This window comes from Netta rufina, assembly GCF_964035555.1.
Source record: "Netta rufina genome assembly, chromosome: 2".
NCBI classification, from domain to species: Eukaryota; Metazoa; Chordata; class Aves; order Anseriformes; family Anatidae; genus Netta; species Netta rufina.
The window spans coordinates 41,676,245-41,688,997 of record NC_140124.1 but is presented as its reverse complement, the minus strand read 5'-3'; the positions used below and the strand labels follow the sequence as shown (position 1 = coordinate 41,688,997).

At 38.7% G+C, this 12,753-nt stretch overlaps 1 protein-coding gene across 1 annotated transcript in view; it reads left to right on the top strand.

Annotated features, from left to right (window-relative positions):
• The first annotated feature begins 9,360 nt into the window (after positions 1-9,360).
• Positions 9,361-12,753, top strand: part of SLC4A7 (solute carrier family 4 member 7) — a 75,164-nt gene continuing 71,771 nt past the window's right edge. The window contains exon 1 of the mRNA XM_084282264.1: positions 9,361-9,482. The gene's annotated coding sequence lies outside the window, so the exon portion shown is untranslated. The remainder of the gene's footprint in view (positions 9,483-12,753) is intronic.

Below are 12,753 nucleotides of genomic sequence, written 5' to 3'. Positions count from 1 at the left end.
TGACTCTTAATATTCAATGCTTTGCACAAGGGGTATCTGTTACATAACATCTTTAGTGGACCCTAAAGTGGTACTTAATAAGCAGAACCACTGTATAACCAGTGATTGGTAAAATACAGCCTGTAACTTGAATATTAACCACAGAGGTTCTCCCAAGAACACTTTTGTGCTTTTGGTATGGCATATTCTGGAGTGATAAAGTTTAGGAACACTTTCATTTCACATTATTTACTGAGATACTTTTTACTATTCACTGGCTAAGATAGCTGTCTGGCTAATGTTTCGAAATAATGATGGGAATAGGGAGATTCGAATGATGGTTCTATTAATCATCAGGTTGAGAAGTGCACCATGAGTTGCTTAGTCCTGTAGATCAGTAAATGTCTGAATGCAAAAATATGAGTGTTGATTCTTCTACAGGCATTCTTGCATATGTATTTCTCAATTCACAATTGCATGATTAGCAGCAAATGAAAAAAAAAAAAAGCTATCTTTTTGAAAGTGCAACATTTGTATTTAAAACTCAGTCCTGGCATCTGAGAAGCTCCTTTCTGTATTACTGAGAATAATCATCAATTATGCAAGCATCCCAAATCTACCTTGTCAGCATATCTCAGTGGTTATTAGAAGGGATTATCTGTTTAAGAGCCTGTGTTAGTTAGTGCTTGGCACACTCAGAGCTCTTTGTTTCACAGTGAGTTAAAATTTGCTGCATGCAGTAGAGGCAGCATGTCTGTGGCAAAGGAAATTTATATTTTTTACCACTAGATGGAGCCATTTTATTTGCGTATTGACATGCTTCTTTACATAAGTTTTACAAACTTTAAAATCCGTTCAGAGGTTTTGTATTTAGAGTATGGTCCATAGTTATTTTATTATTTCTTTGTTTGTGGAGAAGATGAAATATTTTATTCTTCCAATAGCAGTGCTAGGATTATACAACAGAAAGGCTATTCCATTTTTATTAAACATGTAAAAAAAAAAAAAAAGTGAATGCTTGTGTGTTAGGGATGATATAGTTTTCTCTGTAAATTGTCCAGTGAAATATGAGTGGATCTTGTGTTACCTGAAGTAACATTTCAGAATATTGATCCATATTATTGTGTATCTTAGCCTGGAAGCTTTTCTGACTGCTGCCCAGTAAGGGCTGTCCAGCTGGACCTGAGATTTTGTTTTTCCTACTCTGGTGCCTTAACTAAAGTGACTCAAAGTTATGCAATGGAATGGTTGTCCTATTTGGGTATACTGGCACAAGTTGTCTTACTCGTTTCAGCAATGTTGGAGTGCTTCATAACCTTAAAAAAAAAACAAAAAAAAACAAGTTGCTTGTTAATTCTAGCAAGTCCCATTTTAGCATAAGTATTTGAAATGTTTTATTTCTTGTGTCATCTACTATCCTCTTTCAGCAACTAATTTTATTTTCTAAAAGTTATGTTTTTCTTTGAGTTTGATTCTTTGCCCCTGTTGGTGAAGTAACCAACTTCTAATCTGCAGTGCATGTGATAGGCCTTGACTTCCCGTAAATCTCTTAAGTCTTTAGTACTGAAGACTCTTTGGTGAACCCAGTCTCAGACTGAAGAGTAAGACCTTATTTGAATCTTAATTTTGAATTCTCTTACCTGTACCTCACAGTATACCATACAGTATGTCCCTTTTTCCCTGTATTCCTGCTCTAAGGGATTTTGAAATTTCTGCACCTGCTTCTTGTTCAATCACACTGAATGTTTAAATTTTCAACAAATGATGTAGAATGAGTACTGATATTTTTCGTAAGATATAATTGTGCTGGAAGGCATCTAGACCTGTCAGCAGTATGGCTAAGACAGTATCTTCTAATACCAAAATATTTTTAAACTTAAAAACAAGCTTGAAGTTTCTTTTTAATACTAAAAGAAGTTTCCAGACTGTTGTCAAGCCATTGCCCTGGTTTATCAGATTTCCTAGTGTTTGCTTCCAGACAAAGTGGAACTTCCTGTGAGTAAGGCACGTGAAGCTGAAGAGAAGAAGCAGGATTTAACATTCAGAACTGTGCCTCCCGTCACCCCACTGCATGATGTGTGTTGGAGGTTCTGCTGTTTGACCTCCTGCTTGCTGCTGGTAATTCTCGACAGTATAAGTATACTACTGGGGATCTATCTGTATGTTGAGGTCTGCTTTTCAGGTGGGGAGAACTGAAGGCTCACCTGAAAACTTGACCGGTTGATACATTTTTTTTTCCCCATCATCATCTTTTCATTACGGAGGAATACGTGCATTAAAACCACATATGTGTGCGGACAGCGTGTCTTGAAAAACTATGCTTCCCTGAAGTGATGATTTTTTTCCTGGTCTTTTACGCACTAGGCGGATGGATTCCTTTGTATTTTCCATGACTAATGGAAAAATAGTAAATATATACTGGCTGTGTCTTGACTTGGATCTATTTTTGGATGGAGAGAGACAGCTAAATGACTGTAAATACCTAGGTTATGGTAAGGATAACGGTGTCAGTTATTCCTTGCTAGAGAAACCTAAGATTTTGTTACAACAAAACTACCACTTCTGAACACTGCAACTATTCCATTAGCAGAATAGAATTATCATTAGACTTGAGAATCACTAATCAAGCTGTCTTGATGGTCTGTTACCAAAGAATGGAAAAAGGTTAAAGCAAACCTGTGTTAGAGAGAGATTGTAGTGGAATTTCACTTGGTGTTGGTTTCTGGAGTGCAATAGCTTCCCAGTGCGGAAATTCTGTTGCCTTGTCAAGAGTTTGAGGCTGCTGTGTTCTGGATCCCAGAAGTCACGCGAAGCTGAAGCACTTGTGAGTTCTTTCTTTCAGACAAGGTTATGAATAAGTTACTGCAGCTAATAAATCATGTTTATTGCTAACTGATCAGACTGAGTTCACATTTAGAAGCCCTGATTCATCAGATACTCTTTTGCATGTGGCATATGTAAGAAAAGGGTGTACAGCAGATAGACCTTGTTGCACTGACTTGTTTTCTGCCTCTGTTGTTTAACTTCAGTTAAAAAAAAAAAAAAGTTTTCTCCCCTTCTTACTGCCCTCCACATCTGTTGCTCATTTCTACTGCTGAACAACAACAGGTAGTTTCAGATGAGTTGTGGCTTGTCTGTTTCTACCCCAGCACACTCAGATAATGCCTGCATGTTCCTCCTACCCCTGCTTCCACCTTTTATGTGCTCTGTTTTCACATTTGAGCTCAGTCACAGGTTGCCTTTTCATGCACGCTGTCCCGTTGTCAGGCCTGCACGACTTCGTGCATGGAGGAATGAGCTGTTCTGTGCTTTGAGGAGGTTGTCCATGCAGATCAGCCACTTCTCCCAGGCTTTTACCCTTTACCCTCGATGGTAGCATTCCTTGAGATTCTACCAAGAAGAGTCCTGAACAGGCTGCATTCTGCTCTCGTGAAGTCCCGTGTTAGAACTGCATATACTGAGTCCTGTGCTGTGTACTGTACTATTTGTCTTTCTTGCTTCTCCCAGGACTTGAAACTCCACAACTTTGTGGTTGCTGCAGGCAAGCCAGTTTCTGACTTTCACATCCCTGTCTGTTTCTTCCTTGTTTGTGAGCAAGTACAGCAGAGCATCTTCACCGGTTGACTCACACCACTAAATCATCTTCAGCACGCTTGAGAAATCTGCTGGAGTGCTGTGCCTGACCATGCTCTACCAGCAGATACCATTGTGGGCTTAGGTCTTGATGTGTACCAGTGCCCACAATCATGGAGCTTCCTCCGGCTTTCGAAGGAAGGATTCTTCTTACTCCTTTTGTTGATGAAGAGATCTGTAGTGGGCATCTAGTGCAATGTCAACCATGTTGGACTTTTCTCTGAGCCTTACCTATAAGGTCTTGACTGCCTTGTCATTTGTTCAAGCAAAGCTCTGTGTGTTGCAGACATCCCTTTGAAATCTGATTGGGATCTGTGCTTTTCACCTTCCCAGCCTGGCTTTCCCAAGAGCCTGCATCCCTCCTTTGCAGCACTGCAGCCATGCAAGCGGTTGCACCCTCACTCTGTAAGAAGCTCCGACTTCAAAGTCTGCCTCTTTACCTTCCATGCTGTGAGGGCAAGAACCTGAGGGCGATGGGCTCTTGGTTATGGCTTTTTTCACAAGGGGGACAGGAGCACCTTCTCCCTTTTGGATGTTCCACGTCTTCACTTAAGTTTGAAAGTTTTCTCCACCATGCCCAGATTACAGTCGTATTCACAAGCTAAGGGAGTTTGGTGGTAAAGATATTTGCTCTGCTGTTAACTGGATATTGACCCTCTTCTCGCTCAAGTGACTGAGAACACCACTTGGGCCTTTTCACCATTCCCATGCTGCTCAGTAGTCACTCTTGATTCACTCAACAGTAATGATTTTCTTTTTGGAAGTGTTGCTGGTGTCCCTGTGGGCAAGCAGGAAAGGGTAATAGTCTGAGGGCTGGATGAGCCTTGACATTTTTTCCGAAACAGCCTTGATCCAAACATCCAGCAGGCTATAGGCCTGCCAGGACCTCATGTTTATATTCTGTGATGTTGTGCAGTGTGATCATGCTGTCCTGCAGTTCCTTCACCTGGCCGCTGAGCACCTCAAGGGTAGCAGCACCTCTCACAGATGAGGCTGCTGCCATCCATTACCAGCCCCAGGGAGGACCAACACAACTCCTCCCTGAGGAGTTCTTGGGGTTGGCATCTCTGCTGTGAGAGGGCTGGTTATGTTTCATCTGCTGGTAAAGATTTTGCCATGTGGAGTGCCGTTAAGCAGTCTTGAGCAGCATTTCAGGGCCCTTTGTAGCTTTGCTGTGTGAACTGCTGACATCTGTTAGCTGAGCCCTGGGAGATGTGCTGTGCTTGTGATAATGTTATTAAACTAGTAAACCTTGCTATCTAGTTCTTCTCACAACAGAGATGGAAAACATGCAGGTTTATGTAAATATTATGTTCTAGTTGAAATTAATTTCTCATAGACACATTGTGTCAATATTTTTTTAGCAACTCCAGTTTTGTAAACATACTTGTAACAACTGTTATTTTTGCAAGACAGCTATTCATTGATAATAATCCTTCTCTCTTTTTTTTGTTGGCTGATGCCATTGCATTGGCTGATGTTGTTGCATAATTTATCCTCAACACTGAAGGCCCAAACACAACAGAACTTTGTACAGTCTGTTAGATTATTATGATGTTCCTGATTGTATATTTCATGAGATGCTGTGGAATGAATTTGAGTCAGAATCATTCCAGCCCTCAGAAATATAAATTGTCTTCTAAGACGTAATTTCAGTTTTTATATTGCAGCAGATGAGAAAAACTCATACCTAGGGCATGCTGGTTCAGTTGCATGGGAGCACAGCACTAAGCATCTATTTATGTTTATATAATGCTTGGAAGTTTATTTTTGTGAGTGTCTTCTTATAGCTGCAATAATGCTTGCAATAAGACTGCAATTACCTGCTTGCAGTCTTACTGCTCATCCTGGAGAGCTGTGTTTTGCTTGTAAACTTGTATTTTGAATTATCTGCTGTCAAATTACTAATTATTCTCAGTACACTTATGGGCTAAGAACTAGACTTTGGTTGTTATCTGAGAGCTCACTGAATTCTTAATATGTTGTTAACAAGTTTCATGTTTGTTTATAGGTAAAATAAAGCTCATGTTCTGTTTCCTGGGAGATCTGGATGCTGCTGTAGGTGCTGATGCCTGTTGCAGGTGTCTCTGGGGCAAGTCAGTTTTTTTATGTTTCAGTCTCCCTAGTTAAAATGTGAAGGCGTGTAAAGTCTATAGAGTTCACAAACCTTTAAAAAACAAAGTAATGGGAGTGTAGTTAAGAATACTAGGTAGGAAGTACTGTAAATTTCCAGCTTCCTTCTGAAGTTGTCGTTGGTGTTGTGAAATCAGGTGAAAGCTCTTCTGTCCACCTGACTTTTTAATGCAATTTTGACATTAACCCAGTGAAGCTAAGGGCAGTTTGTCAGGTCACGGCATTTCAGGATGTTCAGTTTCTCTGTTGTGAACTGAACATAAAACCTTGTGACTTTCTGCAATAGCCTGATCTACTGTGAACATTCATCTTGTACTTTGATCTCTTTTCCATACAGACCCTGTAGCAGTCTGTCTTGCTCCTGATACAGTTGGAAAATCTAGTGATTATTTTTTTGTAATTCAAGTAATTTTCATGTGTATCTTGCCTGTTTGATATAAGGCTACACTGAAGCTATCGCAACTAAATGACCCTTAGTGTTGGCTTTACTTGGCCAGAACCGTAGCTTCTGAGAACACTTCTCCCTAATAATCTTCCAGGCTGTGGTTTGTAGGTGTGTTGCTTTCTCTCCTGTCCTTCATTTAATCTTTTCAGCGAGGTGGTATCTATCAGCTTTGAGACTCAGATGGGAGGATGTCTTTACGAAGTCTCCAAAGACTGCTAAAACGTTAAGAAGAGCAGCTGGAATGTGGTCATTTTTTGTTAACATGAAGATGATGAATGGGTACATAATAGAATAAAGCTGTTGGACAGCAGTGTTACAAACTAGCTTCTCTGGATCAAATCAAAAGTAGCTTACCGTAGTTTTGTGGATTCTCTGGCTAACTGGTGAAGTCAAAAGACTGTCTGCAAGCTCTTTAATCAGTACGCAAAACAATAAGGTGGAATTATTATTTAGACTACTGCTAGATTTATGGCTTCTTTGTTTCTATTAAGAGAAAGCTATTGGTAAGATTATATTTAAACTACTGCTTGTTTTAGGGCTAGTATTTTTTGTGTCATTTTTTTTCCTATTTGGCTTGTACCTCACTATTGTGGGCTTATACTATTATGCAAGCGTATGTTTACTTCAAGTGTAAGCGTATGCATTTCTTTAACAGGTCAAACATATTTCCAGACAGACTTAGTGTATGAAAAAAGGAAGTGAGAAACTTCTTAGTGAATAGCCGCAGCTGGTGTTACTGTTGATGGTAAATTTCTTCATTTTCTGTTTGTCAAACAACTACACCCTACCAGCCATGCATTTTAAAACTGTTTATATAGAAACAAACAGATAGCATCTGATAATTGTTGTGACTCATTTAAGGAAGTGATAAAACCCAAGAGTAGCAGCAATCTTTTCCTTGTTCAGCTTGATCTTATTAACATTGCTGGGCTTGCCTGCCATTGTCAGATACCAGAAGGGAATTTAAACAGGCATATATTCTTGTAATTATTATTTGGTTGAATTGCAAATGGTTAGATAATGATAGGATGGAGAGATGTGCTTCAGCTTATTAATGAAGTGTACAAAACAGTTACTGGAAAGTTAAATTGTAAATACAAGGGAAAGTATTAAAAACTTCGATTTTTGCATGAACTCTTGAGATTTCAAAGCTGCCAATGTATACCTGTAGAAAAAGGAAGAGCATCAGCCAGTTATCATCTTGGCATTGGTCTTGCTATCCATTACCTGCACTAACTGCTGACACTATATAAAGATCTTACATTTTAAATTTTAAAGAAATGTAATCAGACTTTTTATTCAGCGTACACTTATTTTGGAAAGTACTTTGCTATGTTAACTTTGCTCGCTTTTACTGAAATATGTAACTGTATCTGAGTACTTTTGGAAGTGACAGAAAGGATACCTGTATTTGCATGCATGTTTGTTTCAGGGAGTGTGGTGTTCGATGTGCATGAGTTTTCACTCTAAGAATAAAAAGCACATGCTTCCAAGATGATACGCTGGCTTCTGTCTTGTGTCTTCTGCATTGCTGCTATTTCTTTTCAAGTCCTGAGGATCAGTTGTACCAGGTGATGTGGTACAAGAATGTAAATAGTTTCATATATTATGACCAAGTTATGGAGAACCTTTCTCATGCTTCAGTTGTCTTGCAGTATAAAACAACCTTCTGGGTGAAGGCAGGAGAAACTGCCCTTCTTGTCTCATGTGTTACTGCAAAACTTCAAATGCTATTAATAGGTATAATATTCTGCACTATTTAGTGAGAAGGTCACGTTGTGACTCTTACTGATGAATGGATTGTTTGTGTGTGTACCTACAAGATGTACTATATTTGTATGGAAGAAGGTGTGGAGAAGGTTGTTAAAATTAAAGAATGAATGCAGTCTGAAGTTTGAGAAATGGTCTCCTGTAGATCTGTATATCAAAATAATTGTGCTGTGCGAGTCTACTGTTTCACTAACAGATCATTGATAAACATCTTTGGAATCCATTATCATTCCTGAAGTAAAAAACAGGGAGAAAGAGAGGAGAGGAATCAAGGAACAGCTTTCAGCCTCCTATTGCTTATATGGGAACCAATAAGATAATGCTCAAGGAAGAGGCTGTTTGTGAAAAGTGATGTGGGGTGAAGGGGAGCCTATTTGTGTCCTTCTGTAGTCCCTCATGGCCAAGGAACATTTCAGCGATTCCTTGGGAAATTCGTACATAACAGCTATGAACAGAAATGAGTTTTGGGTATGCCTTGACAAGGGTCATCTTCTCCCTTTCCCCTGCTTGTTTTGGTTTCCAGCTTTGCCATAAAATATGTGGTGCTTTTCTTTGTTAGAATGAACTTTGGCTTTTATCCATGACTTCATCTATTGACAGACGGCCTCAAAGGAATTGGATTGTCACTGAGTGCACTGCTCTGTGTGAGCAGTGAGTCTGTACGCGCTGATGTGGAAGGATTCCCATGAGATGCCTCCCCTAGAAAACGTGTTCTGGGACTCTGAAAAATTGGCGTGTTTTCTCTGTGTACCTGCAAGGACTGGCAATGGCTGGTGCTGCAGCACTGGAGAGAAGTTTCTCTTGGTGGCTGTGGACAAGTGCCTGTCAGCTAAAGTGGGAAAAAGTGCGTTCAATTCTACTTCTGTGTTACATATTGCTTTGTATATACCTAAATCTATTGCTTCTTATATATCTGAAAATATACTTCGGCATAAATTGCTAAGGTCTGAGTGAAGTGCCTTCCTTGTTTCTTTAGTAACTAGACAGAGACCCAAAGCAGCTTTCTGGTGTACTGATTTTAGGCAGATAGTAATGAAAACAGAATTATCTCCTGGATGTAAGCTTTTTAAAATTTGGTTTTCCATGGCTTGTCCTATCTGTACTACTGAGGGGAATGTGTTTCTAAACCGCTTAGGTCCCAAGAAAGGAATCTTCTTAGAAGTTGTTCCAGAAATGGAAGAACTTACAAAAATAATGCTGTTTGACGTTAGTATGCATAGTGATCATGCTTTGAAACAGTCATCAGTGGTGGAGCTCTAAATTTGTTTCACCAGTGTGGATGAAAGTTTCAAAGAAGTTATGTGCTCTGTATCATATCTGATAGGTGGAAAATCCTAAACCAATCCAAACCATGGAAAATTCAAAGCCAAAACCAAACTGTTTGTTGGAAGTCAAAAAGTTACACTCTAAAAGAGCTTGCACAGTGCTAAAGCAGCAGAGCTCTTGGTGTGGTTGATCATGGACCTCTTCGTAGATGGGAAAGCTGTTTGTCTTCGTTAGTGTACCCCACTGATCACGTAAGGTAATGTATTAAACGTATTAATAGCAAGTAGTTTGACAGAAGCTTAATTAATGGGGATAATGTTTTTGTTGCAGATGTTCAGAGACTAGATGTAATGAAACAGTGCCAGAATTATTTGCTTGAAACTGAATAATTGGATGTGGTCCTGTAACCAGGACCCCACGTGAGGGACAGAGCAACAAACAAGGGTTTTCTTTGCAGAACGTGCCACCCAGCACACAGCTACAGCAGAACAGAGAGGTCTAGAGCATAGTGCAGCTTGTCTTCCTTTGCAGCTGAAGGCTGAGTGAAGCATATGGTTTTAAATGCTTTCTGGTTTGGGTTTTTTGTTTGCTACTGCAGTAGGGAACCTGTGCTTCAAGGCCTGCTCATGATGCATTTGTAGAGTGGTCCCTGATTGACAAGTGGGTATAAGATGGGAGAATTATGTTCTTAGATCATCAGTTAGTATCACGCTGTTAAAAATTGTAACTCCGCTGATTGCTGCCCTCCTTCAGTGGTTTTTTAATAACTTTATTGTGAAGCCCTTGATGGGCTGAACAATACAGAGACTTCAGAGTGCTTGTTTGTGTGAATGTTAATTGAGAATAACAGAATTGCACATGATCATAAGGAGAGGCTTCTGGGTTTGATCTCTTCTGTGGAAAATTCTGAGAATCAGCTTTGTTTTCTGTTTTCTTTAAAAGTGTTGATAGAATTTTATTCCGTAGTTTCATAAACTTTCAATAAAAACAATTTAAGGGATTTTTTTTAAATGTTGCATCCTTATTGCTTTTGATTCAGAAAATCTTGCTGATGAAGATAGTGATCGAGAGACTGTATTTGAGTCGGTGCTTTAGAATGGATACAAAACATGAAGGATGCTCAGTTTTTAGTGGTGTAAGCACAGATGTGTTCCCTATATATTTGTGCTTTCTATTAATATGCAGTTTGACAGTTGTATTGAGGAGCATTAGTGAAAAAGGCTAGAGTTAGGTTCACAACACCTAGAAAATATGCAAATAACTGATTTTTTTTTCTTTGAGGAGGCTTAACTACAAAATATAATACTACTTTAACGTGTCAGTAAAGATTGTAGATCTATAAAAGTATGAAAAAAAATTAAAGAAAAGGGTTGAGTTTCAGGAAACTGATGAACTCTCTATTCCACCACCCTCTTTCTTATCCCATTCTTCTGCTTATAAACTGTTAGTCTGTGAATGCTGCTAACGGCATCTTTCAAACCTGCATGTCTATCTTTGTCTCCTAATGCTACTTAATTCTTTCAGAGCTTTTAGACATGAGGGTTTATCTTCTAAATTCAAACTAAGACCCAGACTAGAGGTGAAGCCTGCTGACACAGTGGTTCTGGAAGCCTGCTATTGTGGTACCAATACCTCTATTGTTGGACGCGTTACTGATGATGCTGATTAGGAAAGCACATGTGTGTTTGAATGTCTACAAGTTGCTAATAACGTTACATGCTATCATAAATCCAGCTACTTTATGGGGTCAGTCAAAAATGGGAACAAGCTTCAAATACATCGACTGTACTTTCCTTTAGGCTGCTTTCATTGTTTCATTTCCTAATCAGTAAGTGTAAATATGCTTTGCAGTCTTTTTCAATTGCTTTTTGTTAAACATGCTTCTTTAATAGGCATATGTTTGAGCATGCAGTTTGATGATTTCCTTCAACAGAAAAGGCTGGAAGAATAGAGAGCGTGATGATTGCTCTGTAGTATTGCATAGTAATTTCCTTTTTGAAATTATTGGAATCCTGTGTTTCCCCCCAATTACAGTGTCTGACTGTATATTACCCATGTGGAAGTTGCAGCCTCAGTCTGAAAAAATGTCATCTTCGTTCAGCTTTTGTTTTTTGCTTTCTTTAAAAGTCCCGATGACTTTTTTTTCCCGTAGTTTCATAAGCTTCCAGTAAAAGCAACTTGAGTGAAAATTTTGGGGTTAATGGCAGCATCAGCATATACAAGTGATTTTTCAAGTGGAGTGCTTTCAAGTTCCCCCTAGTGTCCTGGTATGAATGTTGTAATTCTAGACTGAGCTGCACTTCAGTCTTCCCTTGGCAGGAGAGCTTCTTTTTGGCACTGTTGCTCTGTCCCAGAGAGAAGGTGCCTTACCCTTTCTTTGAGCCTATGTCAACGCACAGAGACCTCAGATAAGAACTGCTTTTGGAGAGAGTTGACATGGCTGGAAATACTTTAAAATCTCTATTTGTCTCATTATACATGAATAATTTTGCTTCGTATTCTTTTTTAAAATACTTCTGCTAGCATTAATTTTTGATGCTTAACAATGAAAACTGATTGAAATTCACAGGATTGGTATTTCAGAAACCTGGTTTGAGGAACTCTGTGAAAGGTTGTTAAAATCAGATGAAGTGTTTTTATTTAAATCAATTACATCCCAGTCACTAGCTCTGAAATTAATATTAAGATCACCAAAAGCTATGATGTCTTCTTGCCCCAGATATCTAATCTTATTCAAAGGCAATTTCAATTTAAATAAAAGGCACCATTTTCTACTGAAGATGAGTGCCCTATCATCTTAAAGACACAATCTCATTTGATTAAGGCTAGCATGCAGTACAAACTTGTTTGATTGTAAAAATTTCTGATGTAGAGAATAAACAATATGCTGTTCTGTGGTACTTTCCCAGCCTGATTTACTGACAGTTGAGTTTTTCTGCAGTCAGTTCTGTGAAGAAGTACATGAATAACAGCAAAGAATCCGGTGGATAGGTTAATTTAAGTGTGCCCTGACTAAAACAGCATAAGGCTGTATATATTAAATAAATAAATAAATAAATAATAAATAAATAAATAAAAAACAACAACAACAACAAAAAAAAAACAACAAAAGGGAGTGGTGGTGGTTATTTTTATAATATGATTATAATCTAGGCAAATGAAAAATTATCATTAACAACATGAGGAGTTGCCTAGAGGACAGGTATATTCAAATTCATATATCTCATATTTTGTTTCTTTTCATATCTCATTCAGTAAACACTGGAATGAAGGTGTCCCTGTTCTCCCTAACCCATCCCTCCGCCCCCCCCCAAAAAAATGGGTTAAAAATTTAAAGTTATATTTGTGCATATGTGATTAAGATACCTGATTGCAGAAGCTGGTGTGATGTAGTAACTTATGACAAGGCTTTAAACTGTAGTTGGTCATCTTTACATGTCACAGTAAAAGCAAATCTTGTCTGCTGTGTACATGGGTGGCTTCCCTACAGATTTGATGTTATCAGAAATACTCTGCAGACTTGATGT